Here is a 22,741-nt window from a genome sequence, read left to right as displayed (position 1 = left end):
GTAAGTGTTGTGTTACTGCGTCTGCAGCTGGAATATGATCAGAATTGGTCACTTGAACTAAACGAGCTCGAGACGAAAGGAACTTGTGATGACATGAAACGCTCTTCGTGGAATACTATTTACAGTATTCATCGTACCTAGTAAAGGTCTCAGACGCAAGAGCATTAGTGAAGAATCTGTCGAAGGAGTGTTGTGTAAGCCACTTCTTTCGTCAGCGAATTGTATTTCCTTACAAACGATTATCATCGGTAACAGAACTGAGCGGTCTGATAAACCTGTACCTCTTCATATTGGCCTGAAAGAGAAAGAATATCACTGTCTAGCTCTAAAGCTAACATTAATTAGATCAATTACTAGCTACAACAATATTTGCTTTGCCAATAGCACCTCAAACCGTTTTATTCAAGCAAGACAGCATGCCATTTAGAGCCACTCTGGTTTTGAGTCTCAAACCACTGAATCGCACATCAACTAACCCCATATTCATGGAAGCGCCTGATCATCTAGAGGAAATTATTGATTGACAATTTCGTCCAATTACGCAATTATTAGTCGTCTTGTTCTTATAACAGTTAGAAAACTGAGAGCAAGAGAACAGAGAACAAGAGTGCCCCATATCAGGAGCCTTGTTGATTTATGTTACATAATATCGTTTGTTTTATAAGATTATACTTTTTCAACATTTCAGTACAGCTACAAAATCAAGATGCTTACAACTGTAGTCTATTTCCCTGCACAATGACCTCTGTTTCTCTATAATATATCGTATCTGTCAACGAACTTCAAAATTATCATATCGTAGTCGTCTGCCACTAGTCCACTAAGGAAGTTGTTCAATGCATCCTGCCCCTCGGAATACCTATCAAAAGATTTTCCGCCCACGAACTCTCTGGGCTTCGTGAAAAAGTGGAAATCACTAGAAACAAGGTACGGACTAAATCCCAGGAGACTGACTATTAAAAATTTCCCTGTCAAGGTGATGCGACACCTCTCTGAATGTAGCAGCAGAATGGAGCTAGGCGTTGTGAAGATGCACAATACGAGGTATATTCAAGTTATAACTCCCCCGATTTTTTCCTCACAAACTAATCATACGGAAACTGTGAAACTTGTACCACTTCTCGGCGTAATCACCATGCAGCTGTACACATTTTTCACAATCGATGCCACGATTCCATGGCCGCTGCCATGCTTCTTTAGGTATCTGGTCTGACCACTGGAAAATCGCTAGGTGATAGAGCTCACATGCATCCTTTTCCAATTCTATTTTCACGCTTTACTCGAAGGACATTGCTCTTCAGAACTTCTTTCTCGCATTTACCTGTCACCGTAGTGCCGTTGGGAACCCAATGATTAAGGATTACGCCAGATATCTCCCAGAACATGGCCACCATCATTTCTTCAGCACTGGCGTTTACTCGAAATTTTTTTGGTGGCGGTGACTGTTTGTACTTCAATTAACCCTACACTGCATAATGTAGCATTTTTGCTACATGTAAGTTATTTCCTTGTAAATCTGTAGAATTCCAACAGATGGCAGCAGCGCTTTTGTCAGAGCGTCTCCCTGACTTCTGTGAGCTTACGCGTAGCATTGTTGTTTCTTAAATATCTCAAATCTCTGTTGTATTGTTAGTTGTATCTTTGACAAACGTGTTCTGTGGCGGCTGTGTGTGTAATGGCGGCTGTCTACTGGTAGTGAATTAGTGTGTGCGTTTACGAAGCAAATACGGAATTTTGAAGTGTTCAAAAATTATTTTTCCGCAGAAAAGTTGTGGAATTATAGATATCAATGTTGAATCTGTGTTTTCTTTTTGTTCTAGTGGGGAAAAACTGTCAAAATACGAGTGCAGCGTTTTTGCTACAACATGCAACAAAGGTATTTTTTGGTGTGCGCAGTAATTGCCAGATTCATTTATTTGTAGTTTATTCTTGCTTAGAAAATCGCAATTTGAATGTAAATAAAAGTTTTTATTGCTAATGGATGTAAATTATTTTTATTTTAGAGGTATGGACGTACAATTCATTGGCGACAAAGGTCAGAGTACAAAGTTAGAGGAGAGTGATATTCTTGACATCCTTGTGATGCCTTCTGGAAGTGAAGATGATTTCTCATCTGATGACTCAATTGCTGGCCCAACTGTAAACATAGACACAATAGTTGACAATATTGCCGAGTATTGTCCAACAGATTCTGAATCTGACTGTAATAATGAAACATCACATGTCTCCATAGTTCCAGCACCAGATTCCTTGCCTCATATGCCTAATATGAACGATAAATATGAGTCATCAACGAAAAACCTGAGATTTGATTTTCCAATTGATAAAAAAATATTCAAGGGGAACCTCGATCTACCAGATGACGTTTCTGCTTTGGAAACACCATTTCAGTTCTTCAGATATATGTTTACAGTTGGGTTACTGAACAAACAGTATTATACAGTGTTCAAAAAGACCCAACGAAGATCTTTCAAAATTCATGGGAATCTGTATCATGTCATCAGTCATGACTGCAAGAAACACTAGGCTGTATTTGAATGCAGCCGTGGGGTTATCTGTGACGCGTGAAACAATGTCAGTGAATAAATTTGAGAAATTGAGGCAGTTTTTGCATTTCAATGACAACACCAAGGAAATTCCTCAAGATCTGTCAAATTGTGATACGCTGCATAAAATTCGTCCAGTCACAGAGTCACTAAAGAAGCAGTTTTCCACAATACCACTTGACGAGAATCTTGCAGTGGATTAGCAGATGTGTGCAACAAAATCAAGGCACCATCTAAAGCAATACATGCCTGATAAGCCACACAAATGGGGCTACAAAAGTTTTATGTTGTGTGGCGTATCTGACTTCACTTATTTTGAAATTTATACTGAACAAGAAAATCTTCCAGCACACCGCTTGCAAGATGAACCCGACTTGGGTGCCAGTAGCAATGTTGTTGTCAGATTAGCATGATCTATTCTAAAGCATGTGGGTCATAAGTTGTATTTTGACAACTACTACACATCCTTACCTCTAATGACATACTTAGATTCTTGTCTCTGAGAACTGTTAGGAGAAACAAAATTCCAGATTGTAAACGTCCAAAGGACGATGATTTGCGAAAGGAGTCAAGGGGAATATCTGTGGAGTATGTGACGTGTGGAAAGACAATAAATCTGTCACATTACTGTCAACATATGCAGGGGAACTACCGAGGTGTGCAGTTGAAAGGTACAATCGCAAGAAGAAAGAGGGAAAGAGGGAAGTTATAAGTTTTCCTTAAGTGATACAGGAATGTAAAAAACATGGGGGGATGGGGGGTGGACCTTAATGACAGTCTGCTTGGAAGGTACAAAATTGTAGTGAGGAGCAAAAAATTGTACTTTAGACAATTTTCTCATCTAATAGACATTGCAGCCATCAATGCCTGGATATCTACAAGAGTGTTGCAAAGCAAAAAACAGGTTTAAAAACACTGAAATTGTCTGAATTTCGGATAGACGTTGGGAGAAGTCTCTGCAAAATAGGAGGAACACAACGAAAGCGAGGTAGACCAACACCTTGTCCTCAGAATTAAGTGAAAAGGTCTCCTGTTGCAACTCAGGCAACAATTGATGTACAGAGAGATGGTGTTGGTCACTGGCCAAAAGTGATGGAAAAGCATCAACGCTGTAAGCGTGCCAACTACAAGGCATTAACGGTAGTACAGTGTGAAAAGTGGGAAGTAGCTCTGTGTCTTAAGAACATTGATTGCTTCAAATTTATTACACTAAATAAGAGACATTTCTTACAGTGTCATGTTGTTTCTAAATATTTCATGGTGACTGACAGTTTTGCAAAAATATGACTTTTTCTATATTGTGCTGAATTACATCTTTAAAGCTATGAAATATTGATTGTACAATTTGTTAAATGGTGCTAATCTAACCTATTTCAAGTCACACTGCACGATGTATCATTTTTGCACAATATCATATATTAGTCTCACTGCATAATGTAGCGTTTCCGCACTTTTTTCGTTTTGTACCCAAAAATCCAATAATAAATGAAAATTTAAGGAATCTTAAAAGTTATAATTAATTTTTTCTACTCAAAATTACTGAAATAATTTTTACCACGATTTAATAACTAAAAATAAATTCATACAGTGTAGGGTTAAGGTGTTTGGCGCTTCGTTGCAGGACTGAAAAACGGCGTCCATGTCTCATTCGCTGTCACAGTCAATGAAACAGAAGTTCCACTCATGCCGTCATCACGTGTCAACACTGTCCAGCAATATACCACCTGTGCAGCCTTGTGGTGGCCCGTCAGCATTCGTAGCACCCACCTGGAGGACACTCCTCGCATTTTCAGGTCTTCATGCAGAATTGTGGGCACAGATCCCACAGAAACGCCAACTTTGTAGCCAATGTGTTCCATTCTCATTTGGTGATCCTCCAAAACAACGTTCTCCACTCGCTCGATCATGCCATCAGACCAGTTGATGCGAGGCCTAGGTTGTTTCGGCTTATTGTCACACAGCGCTCTGCATTCTTCGAGCTGTCGCACCCATGAATGTATGTTAGACACATTAATGAAATGAAATGAAATGTCGTGTGACGAGGGCCTCCCGTCGGGTAGACCGCTCGCCTGGTGCAAGTCTTTCGATTTGACGCCACTTCGGCCACTTGCGCGTCGATGGGGATGAAATGATGATGATTAGGACAACACAACACCCAGTCCCTGAGCGGAGAAAATCTCCGACCCAGCCGGGAATCGGACCCGGGCCCTTAGGATTGACAGTCTGTCGCGCTGACCACTCAGCTACTGGGGGCGGAGACACATTAATGACTTCCATCACAACAATCTCACTGAACTGCTTATGAATTACAGTTGTTGTCACAATAAGCGAATGGAGAAAACAAATAATTACACGCTATTCTTTAACGGAAACACCGCCATTTTAAGCATCGAAAATAGTCCTCATTCTTGCCACTGCTGTTAGAGTTCTGTGTGCCATACAGTGCTGCCATCTCAGTTACGCAATCACAATAACTGCACGCGTATTTTAAAACAAACCACATGTTTCTATCTTTTTCGAGTCTTGAAAAAAGAATACGGGAGGTGTTATAACTCGAATGCAGCTCGTACTGTGAGAAAACATCCCAAGCCTACGATTTTGAACTGATCGCCATAATTTTCTTAAGCTAGCAAAAAAAACGATCTGCATTGTTTGAAGTTCCTTTGGCATGAAATTCACTAAAAAATCACCCTTCCGCTCTCCAGAAAACCGTCGGCAGATGGTTTTCTTGTCGACAGAGAGTGTTCGAATTTTCGCCGCTTTTTGAGGTGATGTTTGATGACGTCACTCAATCGGCGCTTACTTTCTGCAGCCAAGTGAAGACACTCTTGTCTCTTCACTACTAATAATTTAATCACAAAGGCTTTTTCAACAGCATTATAACACGCCAAAAATATCAATGTCTTTGCTATTCTCAGTGTTTTGAACTGATTACTTGTAAGCTCCCCCTCACTTATCGACCTTAATGACAGTGAAAAATTAAACCGCGTGTACCTAATGGAAATTTGGGAAAAACAATCGTCACCGAAGTTAATTTGTCGGTAAAGAGGGAGGAAAGGGTTACATCTAAATGAAAGGAAAAATGCAAATGAAACTGGTGGAAATTAATTTTGAAAAGGGGTAAAGTTAATAAAGAAAGTAAATGTGCAGCTGTTACATTAACAATTAACTAGCGGTAATTAGATATTTGAGATTTGGGGGGAAATTACGGTCGCCAGTCCTAAGGACAATTACTATAGTAACTGAAAAAGAAAGGTTACTACACATATAATTAGCACTAGAAGCGTGGCAACTGAAGGTTGACACGTGTAGTGTGAAAACTGAAAGTTTGTCAGAAGTAATAAATTTCGCTACACTCTGACTTAATTTAGCAAAAGAATTAATAAAACCGGAAAATCTAAAGTTAATTTAGTGACCGAAGTTAATAGTGAGCTTTCTTTCTGAACCACATCGAAATTCAGTAAAATACGGTTAGTCTTGGACTACCTCAACAATCATTTCAAAAGCAACTTGAATCTACGCAATTTAGAAATAAGAGATTTAACTTTGAACTTGAATTAAATGATTCTGAACTGTTAACAATAGTAAAATTTAGTACGTACCAAGCTGAGCTGCAGTCACAGGTAAGCTAAAATGCGGTAACAAAACTCGCACTCTTAATTTGTGCTTGTGTAATCTAAATATTGTAGCCAGCTATGAATACCTTAACTGAACTTTGAAATTAAAGCAGCGAAATCGAATGATGCTGGCGTTTGAATTTCAACGACACTCGGGTTCATTCCGGAAAAGGAAGGGACCCTGCTTGGTAATGCAATTGGGACAATGAGCAACAAAGGTTCATGCTACGTTGCTGTCATTTAGTTATGAAAATGGATCATTTTGAAAAGCTGAGGTCTGCCATACAGTTCTAAAACTTTACGTGCTTCCAGTCTTCCTTGTTGCTTGATTGAAGGTTTGAAGCCGTCGATCGAGGAGGTGGCGACAGTCACTCATTGTCGGCCGTCGCTGTTGCAGAAGCTGGATGTTGGCGCGCCTTCTTCTCGACACGGTCACCAGGCGAAACGGGCTCTTGATGTGCGTCAGCTAATGCTTCCCGTCCGCGACACCGTGTCAGAAACTATCATAGCAAGTCGAGCGCAATTACATGCTGCCCAACCCCGAAAGCGCGGCAACTCGCGGGAGCGTCACACAACACACCTGCTCCACTGCACCACCCCAGCCAGACCCTCTCTGCTCTGCCCGCGCTCCACGCGACAGAGTTAACATTACCAAAGATCCTAAACACTTAGGTTCTCCACACGACCTATCGATGCAATGGTTCGATAGCATAGTTTCCCTAGGCCAGACCCAGCGTAAAAATACAAATAATCCTTACACAACAAACCAATTATACATCGACATAAATGCATATATATACAAATAGTAAAACAATTACAATATACAAAGACACAGAAACGTCATATGTTCAGGTAACAACATAAGGAAAAAAATTATAGTACAATAGATGGAAATACGAGGATATGCATTTCCGGCGTTACATACTCACAACTACATCAACGTCTGTGCTCTGAAAACCACAGTGAAGCGCGTGGCATATAGTATTTTCCCTTCTACCACATATTGGGGCTTATTCCCGTTCTATTCATGTGCAGAGCGCAGGAAGAGTGATTAAATCTGTCTGCGCGTGCACCTGTCTTCGCAATCTCTGTCGGAACGATACCTAAGGTGCGTTTACACCTGTGCGCCTTGTGGCTAATCGCCCTGCGGCTGTGCTTGTCAAACACGATAGTAGAGGCACGTGTGTCCCCGTCTGTTGTGGAAAGACTCCAGCGGCCTCGTTCGCACAGTTCACAGGCGTGCGTGACTTGCACCGGCGGATGTGCTTCGTTGCCTCTTCGTGCGACGTTTGTATGCGCCTAGTGCCCACGGGAAGTCGCGCTTTCTTCGGTTCATTACTGTATCTCTTAGTTGACAGTGTAGTTCTGCAACTTTCAAAAAAACGATTAACGTCTGTAACCTCAAATTCGACAGAACCTTGAATCACTTGCAGTACAGTAGAACTTCGCTGATCATTATGTAAAAAAGATCGGATTATGAGAGGAAACTTTTATTGACCCATAACATACAGTGCAGCACAAGTTTAATGTTCAACTGGAAATTCTGTCTGAATTATTGTTCCATGTTAATACAGCAACAACACGAAAAGAAAACCTTCACTCACTAAAAAATCTTACACGAATAAGTAATGTGCAATTGTGCTTCTACTGTAAAATACGTCCGTATCGTACGGTAAGAATGAAAGTTTAATATCTGTACATACCTTCTCACAGGAGTGCACTGACACGCAGCCGACTGAACTTAACTGTTTAAAACATGAGAAATCACATGGTGAAAAATGTTCTATTCTTAAGCAGGACGAAGAAAGTTTGTAACGTACTTTTGCTTAGCAGACGACAACTTTGATTTTGCCGCGTTGTTCCACCGTTACCTCGACCAAAAAATGTCTATTGGTGTAAAAGTAGAGCTTTGTTCAATGTATTGACGTTCAATATCAAACGCATTTTTAGCATCCGTGTGTGATACTAGAGCAGTAGGTTCATTGTCTACGTTGTCGTCATCATCTTTCTCTTTCCCATTGGTTGTTCGAAACACAGCATCAATGAGATGGTTGTCAAGTAATTTTGCTTCCGTTATCCAGTAATCTTCAGCTGTTCTGATACACCTACTCACGTCACTGGGCTTAACGTTCGGTAGCAAAGACAGTGCCACATGTTAACGTTTAGTTGGTGTCACAATTTAGTTTAATACACTTTTGCATGTAACAAGAATGCCGTCACTAATTAATAAAACGAATGTGTGCCAACACTTATCGATCGAGCTCAAAACTTTTATTTCACACTAAAACTGATCGAACTATCGTACACAACGATAGTAAACTGCCTACTGATCCTTATGAAAGACGATGAGTCATCGACAATCCCAGTTCAGACTGTAGCAGCAACCCGTGTAAGTAAAGAAACACCGGAAATGAGATGGTCGGACTAAGCTCGGAGTCGGACCATCCGACGTAGGATCAGCGAGATTCTACTGTATTCACAATAACAACTTGTTTCGACTGACACTCACACAACACTGATACAGGAGTCCAGGCAACCGTTCGATGTGGGCTAGAAGCCCGGTATCAATCTGCGCAGCGAGTATGCGCAATGGTTGCTCCTCCCTGGGAAAACCTCTTATTATTAGACAGACTAGCAGTGGGATCCCCACTACCCCAACTTTTATCAGAAATCCACTGAGACACATCTCAATTCTGGAACAAAACTCTTCACAACTGAATCCGTGGCAAAATATATGGTGCACTGATGAAGGTATTTAGACGATGTGAGTAAGATGTTTTACTTCAGCAGACAACGACGCTTGCCATTCGAATTCAAATAATAAAAATTTGGAATCGCCCAACTCATACAAATACATGGGTAAGGATATGAAATTGAATGATCACATAGGCTCTGTTGTGGCTAAAGCAGGTGGTAGACTTAGGTTTGTTGGTAGAGTACTGGGGAAGTGCATTCAGACTACAAAGGACTTTGCTTACAATTCACTCGTGCGACCGGTTCTAGAATATTTCTCAAGTGTGTGGAACCCGTACCAAATATGACTAACAGGGGATACTGAACGTATACAGAGAAGGGCAACACAAATGGTCACAGATTTGTTTAATCCATGGGAGAGTGTCACAGAAATACTAAAGGAACTGGAAGAGTCCTGAACCTAGACTCAACTATTCCGAGAAAGTCTATTTACAAGGTTTCAAAAACCGGCTCTAAATGATGACTAGGAATATATTACAAGCCCCTACGCACCGCTCACATTGTTATCGTGAAAATAAGATTAGAACAATTACTGTACGCACAGAGGCATTCAAACAGTTATTCTTCCCGTACTCTGTGCGGGAATGGAACGGAAAGAAACTCTAATAACTGGTACAATGGGGCGTATCCTCTGTCACACACCTCACGATGGTTTTCAGAATATTGATGTAGAGGAAAATTTAAAACTTTAATTGTGCGACCGTGCTGTCCCTAGCTAAACACTTACCATACTTGAGAAACACAATTCAAATGGCTCTGAGCACTATGCGACTTAACTTCTGAGGTCATCAGTCGCCTAGAACTTAGAACTAATTAAACCTAACTAACCTAAGGACATCACACACATCCATGCCCAAGGCAGGATTCGAACCTGCGACCGTAGCGGTCACGCGGTTCCAGACTGAAGCGCCTTTAACGGCACGGCCACACCGGCCGGCAAACACTCACAATTAAGCCGAATTATAATTATCTTTCTAAGACTGGAAGATCCTATTTTAATTTAGTCGCGTTCTCGAATTAAATTTAGGTTAAAAAATCTCCACCTTCTGCAAAACAAAAAAGTTTTTGTTTTAGTGATTATTTCCGATATATGTTTCGACAAGTATGTGTCATTTTCTGTGAGCCTCGTTTTAATTACTGAAGATGTGTTAATTTAAGGATTGTATTGTACAAAGTGGTCTGGTGTTACGAATTCTGCCGGCCGCGGTGGTCTAGCGGTTCTGGCGCTGCAGTCCGGAACCGCGGGACTGCTACGGTCGCAGGTTCGAATCCTGCCTCGGGCATGGATGTGTGTGATGTCCTTAGGTTAGTTAGGTTTAAGTAGTTCTAAGTTCTAGGGGACTTATGACCTAAGATGTTGAGTCCCATAGTGCTCAGAGCCATTTGTTACGAATTCTACAACTTCAGAGCATGTCGTGTATTTTGTCATTTGCGCATTCTTAGTGTGCAGAATGGACCGGTCCGCACACACTTTTAATCTGCCAAGAAGCTTTACCATTTGTGTGTTTCGTGAACTGTAATTACAGATAGTGCATTTTCGCACCCTTTACTACTTCACTGTTACCTGGTATCGCAAGACTCATTGCTCAGTGAGTGCGGCGTCATAAGTGTTTCCAAATTTGTTCTGCGAATAAAAACATGCAATACCAGATGACAACGAACTGTTAAAAATTGCGAAAAACGGTTCATATAATTGCACCCCTCAAAACACAGCAAGAATGCAAAATATGATAAAAACATGACATGTTGTGAACTCATTAAATACGTAACAGAAGGGCATCATTTACAATGAAACATCTAAATTAATGCAGATTCCGAAATGAAAACTAGATCCACAGACGATGGCACATAGGAAGCGAAGCATCTAGGGATAAATAACGAAGGAAAAGAAAAACGTTGAGTTGTTTAGAAAATAAATTTTAGTTAAAACGGGCTTGTGTGAGTAAAACTGCGACATAATTGGCAAGTCAGCATGAACGATAGGTGGTAGCAGAGCCACTCTCTCTTGAGTAAGGGAGTAACTCGAATTACTACGCTTGTAAAGGTCCGTCTTGATCAGACAAGTTGCACAATTCACAATTTCCGGTTTCGGCTGTTGCCATCTCCAGATCTGTTATAAACAGAAAAACAACTGCGACAAACTAAGTTCAATTAGCAGAAGCTAAATCTACAAAAAGCCTAGGAATACATAAGAAATAACAAATAAATAATGATATGACCAACAAACATCCTATACCAGCCATACATACCATAAAAATATACTGATATGAGTATCATCGTCAATATATGTACAACTATGTATATACACTGCTGGCCACCGTAAATGCAACACCAAGAAAGACAAGAGGTAGCACAACAAAATTTATTTTGTAGATAACATGTTGACCAAGTATCAAATGATTACGTTTACAGACGTCTGTGACATGTGGTTCCTGCCAGAATCAGTAGCCAGAGTAGCCGCCATTGTTGGAGATCACCGCTGCCACACGTCTCGGTATTGAGTCAAAGAGACGTTTGATGTGTTCCTGGGGTACAGCAGCCCAAGCAGCTTCCACACGTTGCCAAAGATCATCTGGTGTGGCAGCTGGGGATGTAATCTGGGTCATTCGTTGAGCAACCATGGACCACATGTTTTCTATCGGCGAAAGATCCGGAGAGCGAGCCGGCCAGGGAAGCAATTCAATCTGGTTATTGACGAAGAACCTTTGGACAATGCCACGTGTGGTCGTGCATTATCCTGTTGAAATATGGCTGTGGCCGAGCCCTGAAGATAAGGAAGGACAACTGGCTCCAGCACCTCGGATATGTAGCGCCGGCTATTTAAAGTACCGGCAATGCATACTAGAGGCGTGCGAGAGTAATATCCAACATCGCCCCATACCATAATACCCGGTGCAAGACCAATGTGGCGGTGCATAATGCAGCTGTCCAGCATCCTCTCTCCACGGTGTCTCCACACTCGAATCCGACAATCGTGGTGCTGCAGACAGAAGCGTGCCTCGTCAGTAAAGACAACGTCATTCCATTCTGCCGTCCACATCCGTCTGTCATCATACCATGGGCGACGGAGACGTCTGTGGTTCTGCGCCAATGGTAGACGAAGCAATGGACGTCTTGCGGACAGACCACTCTGCTGTAAACGGCATCGAATGGTACGCGCAGACACTGGATGATGCGTTACAGACGCAATGTGCTGTGCTATGGTTCGGGATGTCACTGAGCGATCCGTCACTGCCATGCGCACAATTTGCCTATCAGCACGTGCAGTGGTGCACCGAGGTGAATGCGATCGACCACGTCGGTCCGTCGTACCCTCCTGTATACAACGGTCACATATCCGCATTACAGTTGTTTGGTTTCGTCCAACACGACTAGCGATTTCTCTGTATGATAATCCACAATCTCGGTAAGCCACTATCCTTCCTCTGTCGAACTCGGATACTTGATCAAAAGATGTTCGCTGTTGTCTACGAGGCATAACTGATCGTCTTGTGAAACAACCACAAGGTAAACACACGTGCCGAACGTACACTCGTCGAAATCGCCAAACCTTAAATGGCGCTATGAGGTGGCGCCACAGGCGCGCGTGATGTGCGTCTGCGCTGAAATTCTAATCAGTTGCATACCTCATCGCTGCAAACTCATGGTGTAAATTTCACTCGATTCGGATGCTTCTTTCAGGGTGTTGCATTTACGGTGGCCAGCAGTGTACTTACTATTGGCGATGGCCAGAAGGCATCCTGTATTTATACACTTAACTCTAGCCAGTAAAGGACATGAACGCCGGGGTTGAGGTGTTATCAGTATCGTAAATTCCCGTAGTTAAAATGCAATATGCGTAGTCATTAACCAAAATTATTTCATGTGTGCAAAATAATCATCTGGCAATAAAACATAAACTGACATACAGTATTTGGAAATAATGCTTGGTATCCACATAAAACATGTAAAGGGTAATAACACACTGAAGGGCCAAAGAAACTGTTACACCTGCCTAATATCGTGTAGGGGGCTTGCGAGCGCACAGAAGGGCCACAGCACGACGCGACATAGACTCGACTACTGTCTGAAGTACTGCTGGAGGGAAATGACACCATGAATCCTGCAGGGCTGTCCATATATCCGCAAGAGTACGACGACGTGGAGATCTCTTCTGAACAACACGTTGCAAGGCATCCCAGATATGCACAATGACGTTCATGTCTGGGAAGGTTGGTGGCCAGCGGAAGTGTTTAAACTCAGAAGAGTGTTCCTGGAGCCACTCTGTAGCAGTTCTGGACGTGTGGGGTGTCGCATTGTCCTGCTGGAATTGCCCAAGTCCGTCGGAATGCACAATGGACATGAATGGATGCAGGTGATCAGACAGGATGCTTACGTATGTGTCACCTGTCAGAATCGTATCTAGACGTATCAGGGTTGCCATATCACTCCGACTGTACACGCCCCACACTATTAGCGGGGTAGCCGCGCGGTCTGGGTCGCCTTGCCGCGGTCGAGCGGCTCCCCCCATCGGAGGTTCGAGTCCTCCCCCGGGCATGCGTGTGTGTTGTCCTTAGCGTAAGTTACTTTAAGTTAGTTTAATTAGTGTGTAAGCCTAGGGACCGATGACCTTAACAGTTTGTTCCCATAGAACCTTCCCACCAATTTACAGAGCCTCCACTAACTTCAACAGTCCATTGGTGCCACGCAGGGTCCATGGATTCGTGAGGCTGTTTCCCTACCCGTACACGCCCATCCGCTCGATACAATTTCAAACGAGACTCGTCCGACCAGGCAACAAGTTTCTAGTCATCAACCGTCCAATGTCAGTGTTGACGGGCCCAGACGATGCGTAAAGCTTTGTGACGTGCAATCATCAAGGGTACACGAATGGGCCTTCGGCTCCGAAAGCCCATGTCGATAGTGTTCCATTGAATGGTTCGCACGCTGACACTTGGCCCAGCATTGAAATCCGCAGCAGTCTGCGGCAGGGTTGCACTTCTGTCACATTAAACGATTCCCTTCAGTCCTCAATCGTATCGTTCTTGCAGGATTTTTTTCCGGCCGCAGAGATGTCGGAGATGTGATGTTTTACCTGATTCCTGATATTCACGGTACACTCGTGAATTGGGCGTACGGGAAAATCCCTACTGCACCGCTACCTCGTAGATGCTGTGCCCCGTCGCTCGTGCGCTGACTATAACAAGTTCAAACTCAATTTCTTGATAACCTGCCATTGTAGCAGCAGTAAGCGATCTAACAACTGCGCCAGACACTTGTTGCTTATATAGGCGTTGCCGACCGCAGAGCCGTATTCAACCTGTTTACAGATCTTTGTATCTGAAAACTCATGCCTGTATCAGTTTCTTGGGCGCTTCAGTGTAGAAAGTTCCTAGGCTTGCAAAGTAAATACATCATTCTGTGAAAAAACTGGTTCAAATGGCTCTGAGCACTATGGGACTTAACATCTGAGGTCATCAGTCCCCTAGAACTTAGAACTACTTAAACCTAACTAACCTAATGGCATCACACACATCCATGTCCAACGCAGGATTCGAACCTGCGACCGTAGCGGTCGCGCGGTTCCAGACTGAAGCGCCCAGAACCGCTCGGCCACACCGGCCGGCCATCATTCTGTAGAAGTCAGAATAAAACGTGTAAAAGTAACATCAACTTTATTAATAGAAACCTTTCAGCACTATAAAGCAATTAGACGTAAGTCGGAGATAATTAACAAGGCATCGAATAAGTTATTTATCTTTCGATGCCCAGTAATCCATTCGGTGTGCCATCTCGCAATCAGTGGCGTTACCCGTGCTCTCTCTGTTACGTTTTTGTTTGTGGCGAAGCTCACGACAGAACGCCAGGTCTCCCTGCCGCTGGTGACCGGCACATACAAGAACGCACGCTAAGTTGTGGCGCACGACGCTGCTCAGACTCCCAAGATGCTGAATACATCAAAACAAGCATTCAAGTTAAACTCGCTCTGTTCGTTCAGCAGTAATCCCCATTGCCGTTTCTCATGTAGGAATTTTTCATTTCCTCCATTAGGTTCAATAATTGTCCTTCAGGCGCCTTATGCAACACTTCCATATTACCCTGTACATTTCGTGCCACATGTTTTTCTTTCTTATCCAAATGTGTAGCGAATGCGCTCTTATTTTGCTTATATGCGTCTCTTTTTATATGGTATCTTGAAATTTCTCCCGATGTGACAGATCTATGTAGGGCTTACCCAGTGGTAGGATTTTGGAAGAATTATCTCGAAGAAAATAACTTATTAACAAACAGCCAACAAGAGTTCAGAAAATATCGTTCTTGTCAAACACGACTAGCTCCTTACTCTCACGAAGAAATGAACGCCATTGGCAGAGGACGTCAAATTGATTCCATGTTTTTAGATTTCCAGAAGGCTTTTCACAAGGTACCTCGCAAACGACATCTAATCAAATTGTGTGCCAATGGACCATCGCCCCTGTCGTGCGACAGGATTCCTGACTTCCTGTCAGAATGGTCACAGGTCGTAATAACTGAGGGAATGTCATCGAGTCAAACAGAAGTAATGTCTAGCGTTCCCCTCTGCTTATCTACGTATAGGATTTAGGAAGTAATCTGAGTAGCACTTGTAAGTGGGCTGCTTCTGTGTTGGCAGCGCAGTGTAGTGCTTTGCGTTGGATCTCTGACCGTGCTATCTTTGTAAGAGACTCTGTGGCTGGTTGGACTCGTCGTTGGAAGTTAATCGCCAGTAGTGTTGGGCAGTTGGAAGTTAGTCGCCAGCAGTGATGGAAGTACTATTGGGCAGTTGGGGGCGAACAGCCAGCAGTGATGGATGTTAGATGTGAGAAGTTAGCACTGATGGAGGGTAGAGGTCTGAAGTGTTAGCGTAGGCTAACGATCTAAAAGTATCCGACTTGGAGATCGAAAATTATTATCTTTGTACTGGATGTCACATTATTAAGGTAAACAATACATTTTTTGGTTTGCAACAAAATCTTTCCTTTGATAACTACATGCCTATTAGTAGTTAATGACTTTAGTAGTTACGGTCTTTTAATTAGCTGTCAGTATTGACGTTCGCTGTGTTGCAGTACTTCGCGTAATAAAGATTTTTGTGAGGCGAGTGCTTAATAAAATGTATAGGTTATTGTTAAGGTTTCCTTTTAGTCAGGGCCATTCTTTTGAATTAATTATTTGAACTCAGGTTGCAATTTTTTTGAGCAGTCAGACTGCGTTGCGCTAGAATATTATGAGTCAGTGTTGAAATGATAAGAAAAAGTAAAGAGAAAGTAGACTCAGTACGTTCAGTTTTACTCAGCTGTTTCAGAATCAAATAACGTATACCGTTCATCATCTCAGTCATTCTGCAATTTAAGTACAGATACACACATTTAAATAAAGAAGTTTCACACTCTTAGATTGTTTGCAGATTATGCAATCATTTACCATCTTATAATGTCATCAGATGATCAAAGCAAATTGCAAAACAATTTAGAAAAGATATCTGTATGGTGCAAAAAGTGGCAGTTGTCTCTAAGTAATGAAAAGTGTGAAGTGATCCCCATGAGTACCGAAAGGAATCCGCTAAATTTCGATTACACGATAAATCACACAAACCTAAAGGCTGTAAATTTAACTGAATACTTAACTGAATTTAACTGAATACTTGGAACGTTCACATAGATTGTGCGTAAAGCAAACCGAAGACTACAATTTATTGGCAGAACACCGAGAAAATGCATCAGGTGTACTAAAGAGACTGCCTACACTACACTTGTACGTCCTCTTCTGGAGTACTGCTGTGAGGTATGGGATCCGCACCAGATAGGATCGACGGAGGACATCGAAAAAGTTCAAAAAGAGCAGGTCGTTTTCTACTGTCGCGAAATCCGGGAGAGAGCGCCACGAATATGATATGTGAATTGGTCTGGCAGTCACTAAAACAAAGGCGTTTTTGGTTGCGGTAGGATCTTCTGGTAAAGTTTCAATCACCAACTTACTCCTCAGAAAGTGTAAGTATTTTGTTGTCGCTCACCTGCAGAGGGAGGAATGATCATCGTAATAAATAAGAGAAACCAGAGCTCGCGCAGAAGAGTCTGTTTTCCCGCGCACTGTTTGAGAGTGAAACGGTAGACAAATAGCTTGAAGGTGGTTCGATGAATTCTCTGTCAGGCACTTAATTGTGAATTTCAGAGTAATCATGTAGATGTAAATGTAGATAGATAACTGATTTTGATACTCGTATCTGAAATTTTTATGAATGTATGATTGTTAGCCATGTTATTATTTCTTATTTCTTGTGTATTCCTTGGACATTTGTAGATTTAGTTTCAGTTAAATGAACTTAGTTTGTCGAAACACTGTTTCTCCATTTGTAACAGATTTGAAGACGGCTATAGCGGAAATCGGTAACCGTGAATTGTACAGCTTGTGTAATGAAGACGGACCTTTACAAATAAAGTGCCATAACATGGTTCTCGACTCATTTACAGACTTTATATCTTCAGTTGCTAAGTTTCGACTTATAACTTAAATTTCTTCGTTAGTTCTATGTTGTTTGCTTCATAGTACACCAGAAAACATTAATAATATTTTTGAGTTAGTAATACTGTAAAATGTACCTGTAACCCTAGACGTAGCTCCTGTCAAATAAAATGTTGTGAAACATACTCGAAAATGTGCTTCCTTGTGTAATAATTCCAGTGTTTCACAGCGAAGTCAATTTCAGTGATCAAAATACTCAGCTTAGAATCCTCTGTCAACCACATAATTGTCAGCCTAATGTGCTGGGACACACTAGCTCAAGTCTTGCAACAAATTTTGGATGGCGCTCTCGGTCAGCCAACTTTGTTTATACAATACCCGGTTCAAATGGCTCTGAGCACTGTGGGACTCAACTGCTGAGGTCATTAGTCCCCTAGAACTTAGAACTAGTTAAACCTAACGAACCTAAGGACATCACAAACATCCATGCCCGAGGCAGGATTCGAACCTGCGACCCGAGCGGTCTCGCGGTTCCAGACTGCAGCGCCTTTAACCGCACGGCCACTTCGGCCGGCTACAATACCCGCCTAACTAATGTTAGTTACACTGTATAATTCCACGGAACACAATATTTGCTATCTCAAGCGAAACGAGTTTTCGCCTTAGAGACAGACAAAAATAATCTGTCATGTCGCACCTGGGATTCCACGCAGATAACATATTTCTGCACACTCACAAGACGTTCTTTGAGCCCCGATGTAGAAGTGGTCGTCGACGGGCCACCATATCTGACTGATAAATGGAAAGTCCCACTAATCGTACGACTTGAATTGACACGCTCAGCAGATTTTAATTTTGTAAGTAAGTTTAATATAATTTAATCATTATCGAAAATATTAATTAAATGAACTGTTTTGTCGAAAACTAGGCACAAAACAAAAGAAATGTGGCGTTGTTATATTTAAATTACAATTTATATAAAGCTTCTAGAAACTGTGAAATAAAACAAATAATAAACAAAAATTTGTTTCTGGTAGCGTCTGTATCGTTGGCTACAGTACGATTCATAACAGTAATAAAAAAACAGATTTTATTCGCTCTTCGTAAACTATTAATGGTGCATAAATTGTTAGTTAAAAATACATCAACAAAGACTGTAATTAAGAGTCGAGAAAATGTCCCAGTCGATGAATTATGTTTCTATTCTAATTTTATCTTGCATTTCCTTGCTCTGTGTGAGGTAAACTCATTGATTATATCATTAAAGTCAAGTTTAGCTTATGCGTGGCCTTCTAGCATGATAGGTAAATTTGACGGTCTACTTTCGGCCAGCGGCAACGGCCTTGCCGCAGTGGATACACCGGTTCCCGTCAGATCACCGAAGTTAAGCGCTGTCGGGCGTGGCCGGCACTTGGATGGGTGACCATCTGGGCCGCCATGCTCTGTTGCCATTTTTCGGAGTACACTCAGCCTCGTGATTCCAATTGAGGAGCTACTCGACCGAACAGTAGCGGCTCCGGTCACAGGAAACCATGATAACGACGGGGAGAGCGGTGTGCTGGCCACACGCCCCTACTCTCCGCATCCCCAGCTTAGGATGACACGGCGGTCGGATGATCCTGATGGTCAACTTGTGGCCTGAAAACGGAGTGCTGCTTACTTTGAACCAGTGATTAATCTCCAAAATTTTGAGTGCCGGAACGCACCTCTTCAACCATGCAACACCACCCGTAGCATTCACTGCTTTTCTCGGAAAGGGGTAAGTGGTTGAATACTACAAAAAAAAAATCATCATTATTCTCCTACTGATTCTAATTTTCTGAAACTCTGCTCAAGAATCATGTTGTAATAGGAGTTCGTATCACTATTTGGACATTAAAAATAGTCAGTACTAAAGGGTGAAAATTGAGGTTAAGAAACTCTATATTACGCGTTAATTTGTTCGCTTTCAAGCGCTACTAGGAGGTAAACGAATGCTATGGAGACACAGGTAGCAGGTCAGCTGCTTTACAGGTGTTTCTATTGTATACTATGAATGAACTATATTATTTCACAAGTTGTGGGGGTTAATCCCATTTTTAACCTTTTAAGGCAATAGGCAAGAGGGAATAACAAGAGGGAATAATAAGAGTGGACGACCGAGAACGAAGTGCTCGTATTGAAAATGGTGTAAGACAAGGGTGTAGTCTTTCGCCCCTACTGTTCAATCAGTAGATCGAGGAACCAATGATGGAAATAAGAGTTCAGGAGTGGAATTAAAATTCAAGGTGAAAGGATATCAATGATACGATTCACCAATGACATTGCTATCCTGGAAGTGAATAAGAATTACATGATCTGCTGAATGGAATGAACAGTCTAATGAGTACAGAGTACGGACTGAGATAAATCGAAGAAAGACGAAGGTAATGAGAAGTAGTAGAAATGAGAACAGCGAGAAACTTAATATCAGGATCGATGGTCACGAAGTAGATGAAGTTAAGGAATTCTGCTACTGAGGCAATAAAATAAGCAGTGACGATCGGAGCAAGGAGGACATTAAAAGCAGCCTAGCAATGGTAAAAAGGGCATTTCTGGCCAAAAGAAGTCTACTAATATCAAATATCGGCCTTAATTTGAGGAAGAAATTTCTGAGGATGTACATCTGGAGTACAGAATAGTGCGGTCGTGAAACTTGAACTGTGGGAAAACCGGAACAGAATAGAATCGAAGCTTTTGAGATGTGGTGCTACAGTCGAATGTTGAAAAGTAGGTGGACTGATAAGGTAAGGGATGAGGAGGTTCTCTGAAGAATCGGAGAGGAAAGGAATATGTGGAAAACACTGATAAGGAGAAGGGACAGCATGATAGGACATCTGTTAAGACATGAGGGAATGACTACTATGGTACTAGAGGGAGCTGTAGAGGGCAAAAACTGTAGAGGAAGACAGAGATAGGAATACATGCAGCAAATAACAGAGGACGTAGGTTGCAAGTGCTACTCTGAGATGAAGAGGTTAGGACAGGAGAGGGATTCGTGGCGGGCCACATCAAACCATTCAGAAGACTGATGACCCCAAAAAAAGGCAACTGGAGCATTGTACTTGATTGATATCACGCTTCTTGAGTACAGATGGTGCCATTCTGTATTACAGCTGATGACCGACAACGCGAGTGAGGAAGTACCATAAAGATCAGATGGGGCAAGTCTTGCACACTGCGTATAGGGACAGAAGCGACTCTAACTGGGAAGTGCTAGAGGAGCCATACGCTGGGCACCCGATCGAACACTAGTTATTAATTCTTACCTGGTACTCAGAGCCACAGTATTACTAATTTCATTTCGCATATGAACAAGGCCAATACATTCATTTTTATGAGCGGCAACTTTTTAAATACTAGTGGCCAGAATGTTTAATTAGGCCCTCCTACAAGCAATTGTGACGCTGGGAATATTCGCATCTGTATTGAATATAGAATTTTGTGCGGGGAAGGTAGCAAACGTTGTTGGCGGCAGGGCAGCCGAAAGCGACGAACGGCAAGAATCTTCTCCAAGGCTGCACTCCTTCCACGCTGCCTTCTAGTCGCCGATCAGCTTGCAGTGACAAAAGTCATGCGATACCTCCTAATATCATGTCGAACCTCCTTTTGACCGGCGTAGTGCAGTGTCTCGGCTTGGCATGGACTCAGCAAGTGACTGGAAGACCCCTGAAAAAATTTTGAACCATGCTGCCTCCATAGCCGTCCATAGCTGCGAAAGTGTTGTTGGTGCTGGATTTTATGCACGAACTGATCTGCGGTTATGTCCCACAAATGTTCGGTAGGATTCATGTCGGGCGATCTGGGTAGCCAAATTGTCCTCTCGAACTATCCAGAATATTATTAAAACAGCGAGCAGTTGTGGCCTGATGACATGGCGCGTTATCATCCATAAAAATTCCATCACTGAATGGCTACAGTTGGACTCCAAGTAATCATCGGTTCAGTTGGACGACAGAATTCAGTTCATTCAATCTATACACAACCCACACCATTATGGAGTCACCACCAGCTTGCACTGTCTCTTGTTGATAACTGCGCCAAAGACGAGCCCTACCATCAGCTCACCTGGATCTATGGTTCCGTGAGGACTGCGCCACAGACGAACCCTACCATCGGCTCCTACCATCTGAAATGGGGACTCATCTGACCAGACCACGAATTTCCAGTCGTCTAGGGTCCAACCGATATCGTCACGAAGCCCGGAGAGGCGCTGCAGGCGTGTCGTGCTGTTAGTAAAAGAACTCGCAGCTGCCATCTGCTGCCATAACCCATTAGCACCAAATTCCGCCGCATTGTCCTAACATATAGTTCGTCCCACATTCATTTCTGCTGTTGTATCACGTAGTGTTGCTTGTCTCTCAGGACTGTCAACTCCACGCAACCGCTGCTGCTCTCTGTCGTTAAGCGCCATTGCGTTGTCAGTGGTGAGACATAATGCCTGAAATTTAGTATTTGCATGGGGGCTTAATTAAAAGAATTAATGAATACATGCAATAATTTTAGTAACTGTGTGACCGGTTACGAAGTCTGGTAACCGGTTGGCCTGACTAGTATTACCACGCAATCTGAATGCATAAAATACAAATAAAGAATGACAAGGAATTTCCATTAACACAATTGATTAATTCAGTCCCCTGCAACTATAAAAGCTACGAATCAACAAAGCACAAGTGTAACTGTTCTGTGTGTGGTAGTGTGACTCAACGTACCTGTATCTGGCACGGTTCTTTCTCAACACGACAAATATTTTAAACGCCATTTACAATGAACCAATTGAAAACCAGAAATACTATAATTGCACATAGAAACCAGAATTAGAAATCTAATAAATGAACACGAGCCAGATGCTTTTCGGGAGGACGACGGTTCAATCCCGCGTCCGGCCATCCTGATTTAGGTTTTCCGTGATTTCCCTAGATCACTCCAGGCAAATGCCGGGATGGCTCCTTTGAAAGGGCACGGCCGCCTTCCTTCCCCATCCTTCCCTAATCCGAGCTTGTGCTCCGTCTCTAATGACCTCGTTGTAGACGGGACGTTAAACACCAATATCCTCCTCCTCCTCCTCCAGATGCTTTGTTGACTGTACCTGTGAACAACAGGCATTGTCATTAAAGAAAACTGTAATACCTTATTACCTCATTAAATATTGACGAAAATTTTCCATTACACCAGTATCATAAATCAAAAGCCCATCTCCTTTCTCAAATACACTGTGACAATTGCAACTTCTTCCATCTATACATTACACCAACCGAACAGTATCTACTCTCTCGCCCAACAGAACAACAACTACCCTCGACATCCTCTGAACTACTACTGCACCAGTGGAGGCGACGGAATAAT

At 42.4% G+C, this 22,741-nt stretch overlaps 1 protein-coding gene and 1 pseudogene across 1 annotated transcript in view; one reads left to right on the top strand and one right to left on the bottom strand.

The window, feature by feature from the left end:
* The window catches only part of LOC126195492 (ornithine decarboxylase 2-like), a 488,128-nt gene that overhangs the window by 446,647 nt on the left and 18,740 nt on the right, over positions 1–22,741 (bottom strand). The gene's annotated exons all lie outside the window — the stretch shown is intronic.
* On the top strand, positions 18,711–18,828 carry LOC126195855 (5S ribosomal RNA; annotated as a pseudogene).

This window comes from Schistocerca nitens, chromosome 7 (genome assembly GCF_023898315.1).
Source record: "Schistocerca nitens isolate TAMUIC-IGC-003100 chromosome 7, iqSchNite1.1, whole genome shotgun sequence".
In the NCBI taxonomy this organism is placed as follows: domain Eukaryota; kingdom Metazoa; phylum Arthropoda; class Insecta; order Orthoptera; family Acrididae; genus Schistocerca; species Schistocerca nitens.
Note: the sequence above shows the minus strand (reverse complement) of the source record. Positions and strands in the feature narration are given on the sequence as shown.